Raw genomic sequence first — 19,947 nt, forward strand, 5'->3', positions numbered from 1 at the left:
AAGGGGATTGTGTTGCATTAGCTGGGCTTAGCATAAATGTGAGGAATTAAAGGGACCTGATTCCCTTAATGTTGGGTAGTCTGCTCCCCAGAAGCCATGACCTCTAAAGTAGAAACAGAGCTCCATACCTGAGAAAGAACTTTCTGGCAACAGGAGATGACCTTCCGGTGAAAGGGCAGGTGGGGGAAGTGAGTGGAGCTACACCCTGGGGACCGACACTCATTTACCTACAGCTTTTTTTTTTAAACTAAAAGTGAAGTGGATTTTATCAAGTGTGACATTGTTTTCTTACACAAATAGTAATGTTCATTGTTTAAAACCCAAAATGTAGCCAAATAATAAAGCAGGCAATAATCACTGATAGTAGTATGTGCCCTCTTAATTTTGGGTATTTCAAAAGTTGAGGTAACATCTCTGTGCTATTTTGTAACCTGTCTTGGTTATTACTGTGTGACACAACTGAGTTGCTATTAAGCCAGTCTTTTCTTTTTATGTCTCATGATTCTGCTGTTGACAAGATTGTCCAGGTGTGGGGACTGGCCATCCTGGCACATTTGAGATGATGGTTCAGGAATGTGCAGCTGTTCGGGAGGTGGTGGGACAGCTGGACTTCTCCATGAGATCTTGGGCCTCACTCATTCCTCAAGGGCCGCTACTGCAGGGTGGGCAGGTTTCTCATTTGATGGCTCGGGGTTCCCCAAAGTACAGAAGCAGAAGCTGCCGGTCGTTAAGGTGCAGAACAGGCACAACATCTCTCTGGCCACATCCTTGTGGTTAAAGCAAGTCACAAGGTCCCCGGCAAGCCCAGGTCTGCAGTGGGAGGGGACTGACCACACAGGGGCTGGAGTACCAGGAGGCCTGTTTCTTTGGGAACCAGCTTTGAAGATTAGCCATCACACACAATTCTTTTATTCTAAGTGTATGTGTGTTTTCCCCGTATTGCTTGTTCAATAGCTGGATAATCTTAGGGTGAACATGCTATAAGGTGTGTGCCACTGTTGTTGGGTAACTAGGTGGTTTCAGTTTTCACTACTATGAAGAGCATGGCTCTGAACACCATGGTACTTTGGGGCTGATTCCTCCTGGTGGCTCTCTATGTGAAGCACTTTACTAGCTCTGTTTGGGGTGCATTTGCTATTTCCTAGCATCCTTGCCGTGACCCTGATGGGCAGGACCTAGTGCAGGTGACTCGGCAAGTTGTCTTGGTTTAGGACGGGTCAGAGCGGGTCTCCACATACCGGTGGTTACCCACTAAGGCCTGCCCAAGAAGTTCGCTTAAAATGCAAGTTCCTGTGCCCATCCCTCACAAGTCCTGACCTAAGAATCCAAGCGAGAGGGCCAAGAACCTGTAAGATTCCAGAATCTTCCAGATTATGCTGAGGGGGATGGAGTGGTCCACCACACTTCAGACTGTGTAAGCCTCTTGCCTGTCAGGGTTTATGAACAAGTCAGGGATGTGATAATGAGAGAAAAATGCAGGTCAAGTACAGCAGGACTTGAAAAGAGGATGAGATTACTCCTGGATGTCTCGGCAGAGGCAAGGATCAGAGAAGATTGCCCCATCGAGATATCCAGGAGGGAGGAGGAGGAGAAGGCATTTGACCAGTCCTGCAGGCGGGTTAGGATTCCAGCTGGCAAGGAGGGCAGGGTGGGCGTGGCAGTAGCTGCAGGAGCAGGCTGGGCTTAGAGAATGGGCTCAAGGTGTGTTTGAGGAATGGCGAGTGTTCACAGGATGAGGGGAGGGAGGCCATTCGGGGCGGGGGCAGGGTTTGAACGCCAGGCTGCAGAGCTCGGACCTCGTCATCTGGGTGGTGGGAACAGGGAGGATGTCAAAGGCGCTGAGCAGGATGGAGACACAATCCTAGGAGGGGGCTTGTTAACACGCACGGGAGCCTGGGGTGGAGCCCAGGGGATGTCCTGGCTGCGGGCCACACTTAAGTAGGAAAAACGTGGTGGCAGGGACCACTCAGGACGCTTAGCAGCAGCAGGACTGAGGACCCGAAACGGGGTGGCAGTGAGTGGGAGGGGAAGGATGATGATGACATGGAGGAAAAAACAGCGTCTCCCAGCCCCATCTCAACCACCCCTGAAGTCCATAAGCCCATTAGCAGCATGGGTTCAACCAACCACATCCCCACTTTCAAGCTCCAATTATACACCTCCCAGTCCGTGAACTGGCTGCCATCCCTGCCTTCTGGTCACCTCTTGACATGCAACTCCTGTCCCCCTCAGCAAGGAACAAAAACCCGGGGATTGAGTGGTTGGTGTTAATGACCATAATGAGCTGGCTGAGCCTTTACCGAGGGAAGCCAAGAACCAGTCTTTGGACCTCAGAGAGGAGGCTGGTGCAGCAGCAGTGAGGCACCCAAACGACAGTAATTAGATGGCAAAAAAGTCAGCCCTGCAAAGAAGCTGCCATTTAAGTCCCGAGTAGATGCAGCCAAGTTGGGTAATTATAAGGAAAGCAGAGTATTGCATCCCCCCTGCTAGGGCAGAGGGAGTGACAACACCCACAATGACCCTGACCTCTCTTGGATGGACGTGTGCTGCAGGGAAAACCTCCTGTGCAGTTCTCTCAAGCTGCCTGCAGAGGGAGCTGCAGGCTGGTGCTGCAGACCCTGTCCCTGGGACAGTGTAGGTCAGGTGACCCAGGATCAGCTTCCTAGGGCCAGAGCTCCTCCCTGCCCTGTCTGGTCTCTGCTCACCCAGCCAGCCGCCTTCTGACAGTGGTAATGGAGGTGGGATTGAATCCAAGGAGGTCTGTGGAAACCGGCCTGGAGACACCAAAGCAGGGGTGGGGTAGGGGGTTCCCGTAAGAAAGCACTCCCCTCCCCATCACCCAAGAGACTCAAAGCCATGGCCTCACAAGAGAAGTCAGCGGAACAGCGCAGAGGATAACTTCCCTCTTCCATTAACCAGGTATCCTTCGGCTCCTTCTGTCTCCAGGGCCCTGAGTGGACAGCAAGGACAAGCCACTCCGTCCAACACCCTGGGGCGGGTGGGGGAGAGGGAAAGCCCCAGACCTGTGGCCACCTGCAGCAGCTCCTGCATCAGGCCCTGCAAGGGGCCTGGGCCTGGGCCTGGGCCTGGCGCCCACTTGCTTCTGAGCTCCTGGAGAGTGCTTTCCTGACATCGCCAGTTTGTAACCCCCGGGGCTAGAGATGGAGCTACTCAATTAACCCACTTTAAGAAGCCACCCACGTCCTCCCCCTCCGTGGGCTGTGGGCTCACTGCTTGGGGCAAACTCCCAAAGGCAGTGAGCTGACCAGCCAGAAAGTGTCTTTTTTTCCTCCTGTTCATTGTCTTCTAGACAAGTAATTAACTTCCCTCCTAAAGCCGAATAGGGTCACCCAGAGCCAGGTGCCGAAAAGCAGGGCCAGGTGGGTTGATCCTTGGCTTGTTGCACCAGCAGCTGACTTGGTTGTGAAGTACCAGGACTAACTAGTCAACAGGTGCTGCCCCAGCCTGCAGGCCCCTCCCATGGGGCCCTCCTCCAACCTCCCCATAATAAAGTGGTGTAGCAGCTCCCAAACCCACTAGCCAATGGTTAAATAATTCAATACAACCGTGGCGTGGGGCCCCTTCCGCAGAGGACTGGAGAGCAGGCCTGGAGGACAGCTTCCTGCCCCCAGCACCAAGCCCCCCACCGCGCTTCAGCCAGAAGGGAGGGTCCAAAAGCTGGGCTTTGGGGTGGTGGTTTCCCAGCGGTTTCACCCACCCCGTCTCCCTCCCCAAGGCCATAGCTAATAAACAAGGCACTGATCTGACAAGCCTCTCTACAACCTATTAAATGAAAACAAATGGGTATTATAAGATTCCACATGCTGTAAAAAAAAAAAACCCACTAACAACAAATCTCCCCAAAAGATATTTGTATTTGATTGTAAATGCGAAGGAAAAGGTCTTGAAGGCATGCATGACACTAATCAGCTGGTGTCAACGTCTAGAATGGGGAAGGAGTTATCTTTGGAGCTGCGTAGAGTAACTTTTTAACTTCATGTACTTTGTGTAAGGGGTTGAATTGTGTCCCTAAAATTTCGTGTGTTGCCATCCTGACTCCCAGTGCCTCAGAGTGGGATCTTCTTTGGAAATAGGGTTGTGGCAGATGTAATTAGTTAAGATGAAGTCACACTAGAGGAGGGTAGGCCCCTAATCCAAAAGGACCAGTGTCCTTGTCAAAGGGGGAAGTTTGGACACAGACGCGCAAAGAGAACGCCAGGGGAAGATGTAGGCAGAGATGGGGTGAGGCGTCTACAAGGCAGGAAACACCAGGATTACCAGCAACCACCAGCAGCCAGGCTCCCCAGGCGTGAAACAGACTCTCCCTCAGAGCCCTCAGAAGGAACCATCCCTGCCGAGGCCTTGATCTCAGACTTCTGGCCTCACAGCTGTGACACAATAATGTGTGTTGTTTAAGCTACTCAGTTTTGCTGCTTTCTTAGGATGGTCCCAGGAAACTGGGGCACTTGGGGTAGTTAAATATTGCACGAGGAGAAGTCCCCTCTGGTGGAGGTCAGAACACACCATGAGTACTGCTTGTGAAACTAAAAATCAAATATCCATCTTTCCAAAGCATGTTAGGGAGCTGACCCCACACTCTAGTCCCACTCCCTGTGTTTATGTGTGGGTCTTGTCCTTTAATGCAACAGCCATCCATACTGGCCCTTTCATGGATGTAGGTGACTTGCCCAAGGTCACACAGCTTGAGTGACAGTGCAGGATGGGAGCCCCGGCTGTTGGACCGCAAGCCCAGTGGCCTCTGTCCTTCCTAGGGTGCCGCGCCCACTCCCAGCTTTCTGGCCTCCAACCCACTGTGCATGTATCAGCTGTGCTGGGCACAGAGGCACCTGGGGTGTGATGGGAAGACCCACCCCTAGGCTTGAAGCCGAGCACTCCTGGATTCAAGTCCTGGCTCTGCCATTTATACCTGACCTTGGGTGAAGCATTGTCCACTTGTCAGTTTCTTCATCTATGAGATCATAAAAAGCCCTTTACAAACTGTAAAGAGCGGTGCACCAGGAAGTTGTAATGTCTCTGCTACCTTATCCTGATGTCACTTTTTGCCTAAAGCAGGGCCACCTTTTCCTGGCAGCCCCTGGAAGCCCCTATTGACTAAATCATTCCCCATCCTGTCCAGGCCGTGAGCATTTTTCCCTCCCTCACATTTACTGACTCACTACTTCCGGAGCCTCCTAGTGGAGGCAGAGTAATGGTCCCCAAAGATGTCCATGTCCTTATCCCTGAAACCTGCAAATACCTTACCTTACAAGGCAAAAAGGACTTTGTAGATGTGATGAAGTTCAAGATTTTGAAATGGGGAGATTGTCCTGAACTATCTGGGTGGGTTGGATATGATCACAGTGGTCCTCATAAGAGGGGGGCAGGAAGGTCAGAATTAGCGGTGCAGATTTGATGCCAGAAGGTGGTCAGAGAGAGAGATCTGAAGATGCTCCATTTCAACACTTGAAGAGGGAGGGAGGGCCCACAAGTCAAGGGATGGAGGCAGCCTCTAGAAAGACAGGCAAGGAAACAGATTCTCCCCTAGCACCTCCAGAAGGAATGCAGCCTTTTTGACACCTTGATTTTAGGACTTCTGACCTCCAATTAGATAATACATGTGTATGTTCTAAGCTCAAAGTCATTTGTTACAGTAGCCACAGAAACCAGTACACCCTCCTAGGCATTTTCACCATACTCTGTTTTATCCTCATCACAACCCACTGAGGTGGGTAATTAGCAAGAGAATTCATACACAGAGAGGTTGAGTAACTTGTCCAAGGTCACACAGCAGGTGAAGAGCACTGAGATTTGAACCCAGGCTTTCTAGCTGTAGAGCTTTCCCCTTTCAGCAAGGTGCCTGCAGCCTCAGGGAGGGCAGGGCTGTGTTTAAGACATCTCTTTGTCTCCCAATAGCTCCTGCCACCACTGGGCAGACCCTCCCTGCATGTGGGGGTGGTTCTGTGTCTTGAAACCAGATCCTTGGATATCTTGGGTTCCTGGCTCACTATGTTCTGATATCTTATGTGCTTTGAAAGTTGGGGAGGTAGGGAGGCAGTTTCCCACTCTGCCCCTCACTGGGAGACAGGGGTACTCCATGGTGGATGGGGGGACATTGACCCCAGATCAGGGACCTGAATGGAGGGGACATGCCATTCACAGAGGGGCTGGTGTGCCCTGGGGAAGTCACAGACCCTGCCACTGCCCAGCTAGTCTGAAGGCCTAACAGAAGCACGGCCCTGCTCCCACCCTGTGCGTCTGTCTGTCTGTGGGTGGGGGGAGGGGCTGTCAGCTCACACAGAGCCTTCTCCCCATTTTAAATCCATTTCACATTCTCCCAGCTGGCAACCCAGCCCAGCGGGACAGTTGCGGTAGGAAGTCTTGGCAAGTCCCCTCTTTCCTTCTCTCGGTCCCCTCCCCTCCTTCCTGGGAGCCCCGGGTGGAACTGGACCCTCTTAGCAGAGGCCACAGCCAGGCTGCCTTCTCCCCCTGCCCTGAGCCCTCCACCACTCTGTGAAGCCCCCTCCACCCGAAGCCACCGGCCCAGCTCAACTACAAACCCCACCTCTGTTGCCTAAAAATAAACTGAAAATAACTCCTCTCCACCCTGCTCTCTCCCTCCCAGGCTCCTGCTGGTGCTAATATTCTCCCAGCCAGGCTGGGAGCCTTGCTCGTGCCAGGCAGACTGCAGGCCAGTAATTAGGTTAACTCCACTCCTGCTGGGGATGGAAGTTGGCTGGTTGGGGCTGGAGTAGAGGGGAGATTGGAAATGCTTCTTTCATGGACTGGGGTGGTTCTTTGGTGGGGCGGTGGGGGCTAGCATGTGTGTGTGTGGTGTATATGTGTGTCGGGTATGAGGGGGGCGGTGTGCATGTTGGGGGCAGGCACTGTGAGCTTTGAGAGCAGCGACTGATGCTGGATGTACCTGGCCTGGGCTCAGGGGAAAGGTCTGATTAGGAAAGGGGGGAGCAGAGGGACCCTCAAGACCCTACCATTGCTCACTTGGAACAGACCAGGAAGTGCCTGTTTGCATCACAGAGCATCTTGTCCCCACCCAGAACCTTCCACATCTGCCATCTCAGAGCTGTGAGGCCTCCATTACAAACGAGAAAGCAGAGGTTGAGTACAAACAGGAACTGATTTAAAGAAAGCATTAACAGCACAGAAGTCACCCAGAGGAGCAGAGACGTGGAGACAGAACAGGAATTGCTGAAGTCTCAGTGGCATCGCGCTACATTAGAAATGTGTGCTTCCCAGTGCAACAGAACATTCAAGAAGGAAGAGTCCAGCAGGGCTGGAGTAGTCCAGAGGGACAGCCTGGGAGGTGAGGCTGCTGAGGGCCAACAAGGGGTCACCTCACTCCAGACCCCAGACCTCTTCCCCACCCCCAACTTCCCAAGGTTGGGGAACCGACTTAACTTCTCTGGGCCTCAGTTTCCCGGCTAGTAACATGGAGATGATCACGCGCGCCCCCAGGCTGGCTGAGGGGACTGAGCATACAAAGTCCCCAGTACAAAAGGCGCTCAATAAATGGTGACTGTCCTGGTGATGGTTCTCACTTGGAGGCCAGGACCCTTCAAGGACTCATGGGGAGTCTCCGGGTCTGAGGGAGCAGGGTAGCCCGGAGGAAGGCTCTGGCCAGGCCAGGCGGGAGCCAGAGAGAAGGAAGCTGGGGTCCGCAGGGCAGCCCTAGGCAGAACAACTTCCTGGGGCCTCACTACACCCTCTGCAGGGCTGGGCCAGCCTGGGCTTTGTCTGAGCCAGCCTCAGCTCAGGAAGCAAATCCAGCCTGCTCGGTCCCTGGAGGGGTAATTAAAGCAGGGCTGGGGGAGAAGGAGGGAGGCTTTTTGATAGTGTGCAATTAAATGCATCATATTTATAACAATCCCTGCATGTGTGCACGCACAGATGTGCAGACCCTTCCCAAGGAGCTGGCTCTCTCCCTGTCTCACACTGACAGCCTGTCCCAAGCCAGCTGCCCTCTCCCCAGAGTGGTCGGAGTGGGCAGGCTGAGGCTGGTCCAGTCCAGGACCCTGGAGCTCCACAGGGGCTCCCACCGGGCTCTGTCTCCCAGCCCTGCCCCCACCACTGCCCCCACCCCAACCCTCACTCTGGCACTCCAGCTGGGGCAGGACCTGGGGGCTTCTCTTGGGCCACTGAAAAAGAGATGGGGGTCCTGTGAAAGAGATGGGGGTCCAGGCTAGGGACCCTCAGTCAATCCCCTCCTGCCTCTGGGTACCTGGGGGTCTGGTTCAGTGTGGGTGTGCCCCTCCTCCAGGCAGGCCATCTCTGTCCCAGGGTCTGATGTGTTGGTGTGTGTATCTACGCATGGATGCTCGTATGTGGGGGCCATGCTGATGCAGGACTGTGTGTGTGTGTGTGTGGGTGCGTGCGCGGGCATGTGTGAGCGGGTGTGGTGTGTGTACGGGACTTAGTGCGTGTAGCACATACATAAGTGTGAGGTGTGTGTTCCCTGTGGCCGTGCGTGGTGGGTTCAGGTGACTGGGACCGATTCTGCTGGCAGACGGATGCTGGAGATGAAACTGGGTCACCGCCTCCAAGACAGCCTCAGCTGCCATCTCTGCAGCTGCATCCACTCCTCGCCTGCCTGATCTTGGTTGGAACACATGGATTCAGGTATGATGCTCCGGGCCTTTCAGAAGAGCTCACTGCACACTCCTTGGGGATGAGGGTCCCCAGGCCAGGGCACCTGCCCACTGGGACAACCTGGGTTCTTCCTGGACCTGGATACCATAGGTGCCCAGTGTGGGATGGAAAGACGATGGGTGGTGGGTGAGGGCCTGTGGTGACCTGCCAAGGAAGGAGGGGAGGTGGCCATCCTAGGCCACAGTGACGGGTGACGGGGCAGAGCTGCGCCCTGCCCTCTGCCCACCTGCACCCCTCCTTTGTCCCTCTGCTGACGTTCTCCTTTTTGTCTCTTCAACCTAACCCTCCCTTCTCCTTGGCACTTAAAATTTTATTAAAGTACAACATAAACAAAGTATAGAAATCATACATATACAGCTCAGGGAACTTTCACAAATTAAACCCAGCCAGGTACCAGCATCCAGATCAAGAAACAACATTACCAGCCCTCCTTGTACCCTCTTCTAGTCACCACCCACCAAGAAAACTGCTATCCTGACTTCTAACACTGCAGATGAGTTTTGTCTAATTAGTCATTTTTAACCCCAATACCTGAGTCCCTCCCTTAACCTTGGAGCAACATTAACTCCTCCCTGATCAGGAGAGGTGAGGAGAAAGCTGGGAGGCCATGCTGTCTGTCCCCACCACCAGTAGGCAAAGGTTGAAGGACCAGACTGGCCCTCATCACAGACGCCTGTTGAGGGTCTCGACAGCCCCTGCCTGAGGGTTTCGGGGCTGAGTTCCATAGCTTGGCAATGAATAATGTGTGAGTGTGTCAGTTAGGGCAACGCTAGCTGCTATGACAAATAAACTCTAAAACTGCAGTAGCTTATCCCTACTTATTATTTGTCATTCTGTAACAGTCCTAGGCTGATGTTCCTGGTCAGCAGGCAGCTCTCCTCCACGTGATGATACAGAGACCCAGGCTCCTTCCATCTTGTGGCTCCCTCTCCCCTTCACAGGGCCTTGAAGTCTTGTACATCCAGCCAGCAAGTGGGGGAAGAGAGTGGAGAGAGGGAAGACAGGACATACCTGCTTCTTAAGAGCCTCTTCCAGGAAAATGTCATTTCTGCCTACACGCCATTGGTGAGAATTGGTCACATAAGCTGTCTACATCCAAGGAATGCTGGGAGATGTAGTCCCTGGATGGGCATTCATGGCCCATTGACAACTCTCCACTCTGAAAGGGGAGCATGAACATTTGGTGGGCATCTCTGTCACAGTGGGCCTCATGGGGAGGGAGAGCCCAGAGAGGACCCATGCTGTCTCTTTGCTCCTGCCTCTACCTTGCCTGATAAGCAGAGTTCACAGACTCAGTGCCTCATTTGGTATCCATTTAAATGACTTCTCATTCATTCATTTGCAAATTCATTCACTAAGTGAAATTCACTCACACAGTTATTCCCCACGCCCTTTACTCACTGTATCCACTCATCTGTGCACACACATCCATCCACACTTCTACACCTCCTATACACCTGTAAGACCCCAAGGGGCAAAGTAGCTGGGCCAGCCAGAGTCACACCCACCATGTGGATAGCTCAGGGTGGGTTTAGGCTCTGCAGTCACAAAAGGTCCAGGGGGAAAGGGGAATACACTGAGGAGCCAGGGGATGGGCAACCTGGTTCTGGGAGGTCTGTCCCTCCCACAGGGCCCACACTGGAGGGTCTGGCTGAGTTCCAGCCTCAGGAAAGCAGAGGAGCTGTGTGCCCTGGTCAGGAGCAGGAAGGAGAAATAAGACTGTGTTCAACTCTGAGGCCAGTGGTTCAGGGGACAAGCTTGGCTTTGGGTCAGACAGATGGTGGCTCAAGTTATCACTCAAATCACCTATGGGCTGGGTGGCTGTGGGCAGCTCTGAACCTCTCTGACCATCAGTGTCATCATCTATGAGATGGGACAATGATCCCCAGCTCAGGGGCCCATTGTGAGGAGCAGAGGTAATGAGGATGAACACAATCGCTGGGGTCCTGCAGTGTCCAAAGTGTGGGCCCCTCTCACTCCCACACCCAGGCTAAGTAGGACCTGGTCTGTGGGGCACCCAGTGGGTGAGGCCTAGGCTGCTGATGACAGCCCCACAACTCCAGCTCAAGATGGCCTTGGGCCAAGGGTGGGGCTGGACCACAGAGACAGTTGCAAGGCCTCAGTGGGGGAGGTGGATCCTCCTGTAAAGCACAAAGGCAGAGGCAGGCGGGGCCCACAGCCTCAGAGTATAGCCCCCTCCCCTCCTATACCACTTCCCGCCCCCTCCCAACAAAAATTTTCTTCCTTCACACTCCCACATCCCAGGGATTTGCACCCACCAAAAGGACCCTAATGAGGGCAATGCTTAACCCAGAGCAATGGCCCTTTATGATAGATTTACAGGCGAAGGAGAAGAGCGACCCGGCTGGAGAGAGGAGGGGAGTAGCGCAGGGGAGGAGAAGGGGGAAGGCGGGGCTGCCGCCTCTGCTCATTTTTTATTAAAGATCTGCTTCAAGGTCAGTCCTGCCACAAGGGACTCCTCAATTTCCCAGGCTCTGCAAAGAGTATGAGAGAATGATGTGCTGGGAGGAGGGGAGGGAAATGGAGAGGAAGCAGCCTGGGGTGGGCCAGCCAGAGAGGCACCAAGAGAAAAGGGCATAGTGGTCCCTGAATGCAGCGTGGATCTAAAAGAGTACTGGGCTCAGAGAGGGCACCTGGGAGACAGGGAAGAAAGCCAGGAGAGAGAAGGGGTGACAGCAGGGAAACCCTGATGAGTTGGGCCAGAGGCAAAGAGTGATCGGTTAAGGTATCAGAACCCCGACACCCAAGTTTTGTCATTTTCCAGATAAAAGATACCAGATAGTCATTGGCCTGTCACCTGCATCACCAAGTTGCTGCAGGCTATGACCAGGAGATGATCTCTAATAATTAGAAAAGGAGCACGACCCTCAGAGACAGGTATTATTAGCCCCATTTTACAGATGAGGAAATTGAGGCTCAGTGCGGCTTAAATCGCTTTCCCAAATCCACATAGGTAGTCAGAAATCAATCTGGGTTTTGGACCTGGGTCTAGACTGCACTCCTCCCACTGGGTCAGTCACACCCTCCCCTACCCTTTGGACCCAGCTCAAGACTCTCCCTCCAAGACTGTTCCAGTAGCCATGAGGCCTGCTGGGCAAAGGAACAGCCCAGGGGATGAGGAGTATGCGCTCTAGGGTAGAGGAGGGCCATAGCTTTGGTTCTTCAAGTTCAGGAGCATGATCATGTCTCTACCCCAGTGTCGGCAGTGGGTATGGCCGATGGCCATCAACTCCTTGCCCCTCCTCCCATCAAGAGGTGGGATCTATGTCCCCTATCTTTGGATACGAGTGAGGAAGCACTACTTTAAACAGAGTGGGCTCTGTAACTGCTTTGACCAATAGAAAATGGGGGAAGTGATGTCATGCCTTCTGAGCCCAGGCCTTAAAAGACTGGCAGCTTCTATTTCCTCTCTTTTGGAACATTTGCTCTCAGAGCCCTGACCCACCATGTAAGAAGTCTGACGATGCTGCTTGAAACACCTGAGACTACCTGGAGAAGGAGAGAAGTCGACTGAGCCCAGTCCTCCAGCCAGTGAACAAAGATATCCTAGGCCTTCCAGTCCACAACTCATCCATCAGCTGAGAACCACCAAGTGATTCCATTTAATGCCTTGTGGAGCAGAAGAATCACATAGTCCAGCCCTGCCCAAATTTCTGAGCCACAAACTTGTGAAATATAATAAAATGGTTGTTGTTTTGAGTCATTAAGTTTTGGGGTGTTTGTTACGCAGCAGTAGATAACCACTAGAATAGGTCTGGAGAGAGATTCAGATATAACACATTTAACAAGCACTTAAACTGGTTCTGATGCAGAAAGTGGGGGAAACACTTTGAGAAGTGCCAGAAGAGACAGACTGACCCTAAGGCCAAGTGTCCTCAGGGGGCATGTCTACATCACATCATGCAGAAAGATGAATGGAAAGAGACAAGGCAGAGCCAGAGAAAAAGTGAAGAGAGTCAATTGTTTGAGGAGTGGAGGGGGAAAAAAAAGGTGGGAGGTGGGGGTAGGGGGACAGAGAACAGCTTGGAGACAGAAAACAAGACAACTCAATTCAACAAGCAATGATGCTTGCCTCCTGGTGCTAGTGTGGGAGATAAGGAGATAGGCACAAGGCAGCCCCACCTTCATGGAAATTTACATTCTAGACATAGGTTGGCACAGAGAGAAGGTGGCAGAGACGGCGGAATAAGAGAGAAAGAGCAGAGCCAGTTCTGAAGTCAAACCACTATAAGCCACACTCTGGGCCTGGGAACTCTGGTAAGGAAGGACCCCAGCCTGGCCTGGCCTCTCATCACTGGGTCTTTACTGCTCTTTTCTCTGGGCATGAGGCCCCTGGGAGGGGAGATCAGGCATCCAGGAGGGTGGACACCTGGAAGGGAAGTTCCCCCTGGAGCTGAGTGGTGATGTCAGGGGAAGCAGGAAAAGGTGTTACAGTCAGGAGAATAGCAAATATAAAGGCCAGTGGGGGATGTAGCGGTTGATGGGGAGGAGCCAGGAGATGCGCAAAGCCAAATTCAGTGACAGATTGAAGGCAGGTGAATTTGGCTATGCAGGGAATGGGAAATCATGAATCTGCTCCAGGTGCAGGGCTCTGAATCAGACACTGGATCCCATGTCTACTTTGGAAAAGCTTATTCATGGCACTATTGTTCTCATAACACCAATGGCAGAATGTAAGATGGACATAATTTTGGCTGGTGAGGCTGGGCAGAGATGGATGGAGAAAGCATCACAGGGAGAATTTAGACATTCAATCAACAAATATTTATTGAGCACCTACTATGTGCTGGAACTAGGAATACAGCAGTGAGCAAAGGCCTTGCTCATGGAACTCAAGGTCTAGAGTGTGAAGACAGAAAAAAAATACAAGTGTTTGTGTAACATGACAGGTGGTGATAAGATAAAAAATAAGGGAGGGCACCACACCGAAGATAGACAAACAGCCAATAAGCACACAAACAGATGCTGGGCATCACTAGTCATCGGGGAAATGCAAATCAAAACCAAATGAGACACCACTTCACACCTATTAGGATTATAAACAACAAAAACAACAGAAAATTACAAGTATTGACAAGGATGTGAGGCAATTGGAACTCTTGTGCATTGCTGGTGGGAATTACAATGGTGTAGCTGCTGTGGAAAATAGTACGGCAGTTCCTCAAAAAATTAAATATAGAATTACTACATAACCCAGTAATTCCCCATCTAGGTATTAACCAAAAGAGTTCCTCATCTGGGTATTACCCAAAATAATTGAAAACAAGGAGTCAGACAGACGTTTGTACACCCATGTTCATTGCAGCGTTATTTACAATAGCCAAAAAGCAGAAACAACCCAAATGCCCAGTGATAGATGAATGGATAAACAAAATATGGTCCATCCATATAATGGAATATTATTCAGCCTTAAAAAGGAAGGAAATTCTGACATCCACTGTGACATGGAAGAACCTTGAGGACATTGTGCTCAGCGAAATAAACCAGGCACAAAAAGATAAATACTACGTGATTCCACTTACATGAGTTCCCCAGACTGGTCAGATTCATAGAGACAGAGAGTACAACTGTGATTGCCAGGGGCTGGGGGAGGGGCAGGTGGGGAGTGATCTTTTCCTGTGTACAGAATTCCAGTTTGGGTTTGGGTGATGGTTGTACCCAAAAGAATGGGAATGTACCTAATGCCATTGAACTGTAAATACTTAAAATAGTTAAAACAGCCAATTTTATATCGTTAATATTTTACCACAATGAATTTTTTTAAAGGAGAATAAAACAATAATAGTGCTGGGCTGGGAGACACAATTTTATGAGGTTCATTGGAAGGGTTCATTGATCGAGAGCTACTCAAACAGAGATGGATGTTCCAGGGCAGGGTGAATGGGGAGGGAGCAGGAACTAGGCAGGGGTCCAGGACCAAGGCCTGGACCAGGCAGACACCCTGGGGGTGAAGAAGAGACACAGTTCCAGGAGGTGGAAGGTCTGCAAGGAGAAGGGGGGTGGGAGAACTCAAGGACTCAAAGGGCTCTAACTTAGAGACTGGACTTGAGAGAGCAGGGGTGCATGGGTCAGGGACCCAGAATGGAGTAGAGGCACCTCCAGAGGTTTAACTGAAGAGTGCTTGATGAAGGAACTATGCACAGAGATGGGGGTGAGGATATGAAGACTGACCAATGAGGGATAAGAAGCACCCAGAGACTTAGAACAGAGGGGGGCATTACCACCTCTAGGCCTGAAGTGTCACAGAGAGGAAACTTACTGCCGGGGCTTGACCAGAAGAATGGAGCCACGGACAAGGGGCCACTGGACCAGAGCTGGAGAGGAACTCAGTAGGGGAATAAATACCTAACTTCTCTCTCCTCCCGCCCTTCTTTCTCCTGGTGATGTTTCCCTTTGGAGGAACCCGAACAAAAGCCAAGAACAAGGGAACCTGGGTAATCAGCCTGCCGAGGTCAGCCTCCCAAGGCCCAGAGCAGCACAGAGAAGGATAAGAAGGGACCAAAGGGGCAAGCAGAGAAAAACCAGTGCAGATGCGGATGCCATTTGTTGACATGAGTAGCACAAGGGAAGGAGGTCTTTTTGGAAACTTAGCAGCCTGGTAGGGAAACCAAGATAGAGGTCTATTTCTCTGAGCCAGGGCATGGGAGTACAAAGGGTGAGAGGGCCACTCTCACCACTTGTACTGGGGCTGAGAGGCTGCCTATGTTCCAGAGCTCCCCCTCCCAGGACTGGTAAAATAGAGGGCCCAAGGCAGCTAGAGAGGTCTGCCTGCAGCCAGCTTGCAGGCCCCTATCCCTTTCTCCTCTAAAGCAGCTCCCACTGTGAAGCAGTGGTGGTGGGGGCGGGGATTTGCAGAGGCAGATGAAGGGAGGGCAGGAGGAGGTATGCCCAGCTAGGGCAAAGCATTCCCAGGCACCAGTCCCAAACAGAGTTGTGCCTGGTGCTGGTCTGGAACCAAATCAGTGCGGTGATATTTCAAAAAACTAACTTGACTTCATTTAAGGAATGGGCTTCATTCTGGGAGTATGTGGCGTCCCAGCACCTCCTCTGGCCTCCTCCATTCCCTCCCTTCCACACACCCAGCCATGGCTCCCCAGGCAAGGCAAGGCCTGCAGGCCCTCGAGGGGGCCCTCCCCCAGCCCTTGATCTGCCTACTCCCCACTCTGCCTTGCGAGGCCTAGCCAGATAAAGGGAGCAGCCCCTCCCAGGCAGGGGGAGCAAACACACTGGTGCTAGTCCAGCTCAAGGCCCCAGCATATGAAATATTCATGCAGCCAGAAGGCAGGAGACCAGCAGAGGATGCACCCCTGAGGCTTTGGGGCTGCAATAACAGCAGCAGCAGCTGTAACCACCCCTCTCCCCCACCCCAAGCTTTGTTCAGCAGACCCCCTGGGCCTACAGTGCAAGGATCCCAATGTGTACACACACACACACACACACACACACACACACACACACACACACACTCCAACATACACTCCAAAGATACATGTAGGTGAAGAAACTTGGGAAAAAGAAGAAGGGAGGGGAGAAGGGCACACACAGACACACTCTTAATCTGGAATATAGAAACAGACACACGATATACAGATGGGCGCACACACAATAAACCTGCACAGATTAACAACAAACATACACTCAGGATGACTCTGAGTGTCATGCAAAGGCGTTCTTGTAATCTGTGTCCCAGGTGCTTCACTTGCCCTGCCCAGGTCTGCTCTGGCCCTTCAGCCCTGCTTCCTGAGAAAGCCACAGGGACACCACTGGTGGCTCCAAGCAAAGGCCTCCACGACCCTGGCCTCCTTTCCACTAGGGAAAGGTCTCTGGGCTCCCAGTGCTCCTTGCAGAGGCCGCCCCACCCCTGAGTTCCCTCCACTCAACTGGCTCACTGAGGAAATGAGGAAACCAAGATGGAAGCTGAGGGAGGCAGGCTACCCAAGGTCAGGAAGAGAGTAACCAAAGGGTGACTTGAACTCAGGACTCCAGGCAGCCAATGACTCCAGCACCACCGAATGTCCAGCGATTCCATTCTCGAATTCCTCTCCCCTTTGGGATGTCTCCTGTCACCCCGACTGGCCTTGGTCAGGCCACCAGGATGCACGATGAAAGGGAGCATCCCAGAGGGATCCCAGGGCCCTCTTCGACACTGCGGTATCAGTGTCCTGGTGAGGACTCACGTTATCATGTTCACTCCCAAACTAATACTCTCCCTTTCCCCAAGCGCCTCCCGGGGCTGACGTGCCCCTACCCCTACCCGCAAGGCGTGGAACTAGTCGGTGCGGTGGAGAATCATGCCCCCCTCCCCCCCCGCCCAACACCCAGTCCCGTGCCTCGGCTGCGGACGACCTCCAGGCCTGTGGAGGGCGCTATGGGCGCCAGGCCGCTCTGGCCGGCAAGTGGGAAGGGAGGCCACCTCCATGGTGGTGCGCTGTCCAGCATTTCAGCAATCGGCGGCGGCGCCCGCGGGGAGACGGAGGGCGCGGGGCCGCGGGGGCCGCGGAGCTGCCCTGCCGAGCCTAGCCGAGCCAAGGAGGCGGCCCGGAGGCACCCCAGAGAAGCGGGGCCAGAAGGCCTGGCCCCAGCGCCCGGCGAAGCGTGGCAGTCACCGGGGAGGTGAGAGCCCCTGGTGGGGCGGGGGCATTTCCCAGAGGGGCTGGAGCTGGGATGAAACTTGGGCCTCCCAAGCGGGGCGGGGACCCAGGGTCCATAGACCCCAGAGCAGAGGGTAGGTGCTGAGGGACTGCTAGTGTGTTTGGTCGGGGTGCGAGGCACCTGGGGAACAGAGATGAGGAACGTTGTTCATTTCACTGAGGGATGGAGAAAGTGAGAACCCTGCCGGGTCATGGGCAGGACTCCACTAAGCATAAATGACCATGGCCTGGCCCATAGGGATGCTACAGAGGCCCCCAATTGCCGTCCAGTTGCCCTCCCCCAATTGAGGAGAAGGACCTTCTCCCTAGGGAAGGGAAAGTCCAAGGAAGGGACCCTGTGGAGATGCTGGTCACTGGGAGGCATGAAGGGAGCAGGCCCCCACCTGAATGCTGGGCTTCTGTCCAGCACAGAGTGGCAGCATAAGGGACAGTCTGGCCCCTTTCCCAGCTGCCCAAATGCCCCTGGGGAGGCAGAAGCTGGCAACGAGAACTGGGTTTCACACAGGATGGCATTTACTCTCACATGGGGGAGCGAATGGAGGACACGGAAGAGATAATAACCACTAGGAGTTTAGGGGGGTTCTCTGTGGTCTCTCTGGATGCCCAGGGAGAGTTTCTGAAGCTGAGAGTGGGCTCCAGAGCAAATTCTTGGTAAAAAGGAGAGATAGAGAAGAGACGCAGCCTCTTTCTTGCATCCTCCTCCCCCTCCCTCCCAGGGCTCCTGCCTGGACAGTATTGAAGCTTCCTGCAGTTCCTGCTTCTGGCAGCAGGTCCATTGTGGGGATGGATTTGGAGGGGAGCAAGAGAAGTGCACCCAGGTCTGGCCTGGTATTCCAATGCCTGTGCTCTATTCCAGCCATAACTTTTCACTCTCCTAAGTCCTCACTCACTCATCTGCTTCTGGGATCAAGGGGCCTGGGCTGGTTTTTTGTCCTGTGTCAAGAGAAAAGGCAAGTACTTTCATGTCCAGGGGGCGTATTAAGGTCATAGCCCTAGCATGTGCCAGATCTTTCCCAGGCCAGAAATAGGACCAAGCTGGCTAAGAACTGGCTAAGAAATTGCTTCCACACAACACCAGCTTTTTGATTCCTTAACTTTATGCCCCATCCCACTCTCCTGTGAGGGATGGAGGAGGAATCCTTTAAGAGTGAATAAAGAGTTGATTGGATTTTAAAAGGTGGAGTTGAGTAGGTGGGGAGTCATGGACTTTGAACTGTGAGGGACATGGGTTCAAATCTAAGCTATGTGACTGCAGGTATGCCACTTAACCTTTCCGAGCCTGTTTCCCAATCTGTAAAACAGGTATAGCATTGAAAATATCAACTTTGGCAATCAAAGAAATAATCCAAATAATAGATGGGAAACTACTTTGAAACTGTGAAATGCTGAACAAGTGTTAGTAAATCAAATACAAGTAAGAATTTCTTAAGGAAGAGCTAGGTAAGGGTGGAAAAGTTTTCAGCATTGTTTGAAGCACATCTTTCTCTTCCCAGTGGAATTGGACATTGGCTGAGGGCCTCACCCCAGACTTCATGCAACGCACAATGCTACAGTTAACTCAGTTAGTTCTCACAAAAACTTAACAAGGAAGCCTTCAATGTTCCTATTTCACAATTTAGAAATGAGACTTGAATGACTTTTCCAAGGTCATGAAACCACCCAAACTGTCTTCCCTGGGGCAGGAGTAGAGCTAATAGCCTGTCCCAGCCCCTTGATATCAAGATCCAGTTAAATGCCAGTTTCTTGATTCATGATGCCAGCTTTCCAGGTGAGGAGCTTGAGGCATATGGGTGAGGAGCTGACTCCCCCAAGGTCACTGGGATATCTGGAGAGCACACAGAATGTATTTTGAATTGTCCAGCTGGGTGCCCCCACTGCAACCCACCCCCTCCACTGCTATGTCTACCAGGGGGCAAGTATGGGCTGGCAGGCCCATCTGCTCACCGCCGCACCCACCCTCACCTTCTCTGCCTGCCAGCCTCTTGCTGACCCTGGCAAGCCAGTGACTGCCTGTTCCTTTCTGAGTGGCTAGCCCTCACCCCGTGAGACAGGGCTATGGTCACAAGCAACTGCCAGCATTGCTGGGGTCATCCTTCCCTACTGACTCTTCTCTTCCTCTGCCTACTTCTTACTGCTGGGGGTGGGGTGGGGGCCGAAGCACAGCTCCTGTCCCAGCAGCCAGCCAGGGGTACTACTGAGAAGATGGGGGAGAGCCCACCCTCTCTGCCTTACCTCCTACGCACACTCTGAGCCCCTGCCGCAGGCCTGTCACTTCACTTACGTCATCTCATTTCATCCTCACATAACCTGGCACCAAAGGTGCCACTGTCTCCCTTTCACAGAGGAGCAAAATGAGGCCTGAAAGGGACATGACTTTCCGAAGGTCACAGAACAGGTCATGGTGCAACCCTAGCCCACTGCCTCAGGGGCCCAGTGTGGCTTCCACACCACCACTCTGTCCTCAGTTCTCCAGGTTCTCCTGGGGAAGGATCAGCTAGGGCCCTGTGAGCTGGCAGGGGTTAGGGGTGGCAGGTGATGGAGGTAAATGAAGGGCTCTAGGACAGAAGTCCAAGGACCTTTCTGGGCCCGTCTCTGACCCTGTCTCCTTGTG

At 52.8% G+C, this 19,947-nt stretch overlaps 2 protein-coding genes across 3 annotated transcripts in view; one reads left to right on the forward strand and one right to left on the reverse strand.

Moving 5' to 3' along the window:
- STYXL1 (serine/threonine/tyrosine interacting like 1) overlaps positions 1-19,947 on the reverse strand; it is a 92,879-nt gene that overhangs the window by 60,212 nt on the left and 12,720 nt on the right. The gene's annotated exons all lie outside the window — the stretch shown is intronic.
- SRRM3 (serine/arginine repetitive matrix 3) overlaps positions 17,151-19,947 on the forward strand; it is a 54,831-nt gene continuing 52,034 nt past the window's right edge. For both annotated transcript variants that reach the window (XM_031432692.2, XM_031432691.2), the window contains exon 1: positions 17,151-17,298. The gene's annotated coding sequence lies outside the window, so the exon portion shown is untranslated. The remainder of the gene's footprint in view (positions 17,299-19,947) is intronic.

Source organism: Camelus dromedarius, chromosome 24 (genome assembly GCF_036321535.1).
Source record: "Camelus dromedarius isolate mCamDro1 chromosome 24, mCamDro1.pat, whole genome shotgun sequence".
Classification (NCBI taxonomy): Eukaryota; Metazoa; Chordata; class Mammalia; order Artiodactyla; family Camelidae; genus Camelus; species Camelus dromedarius.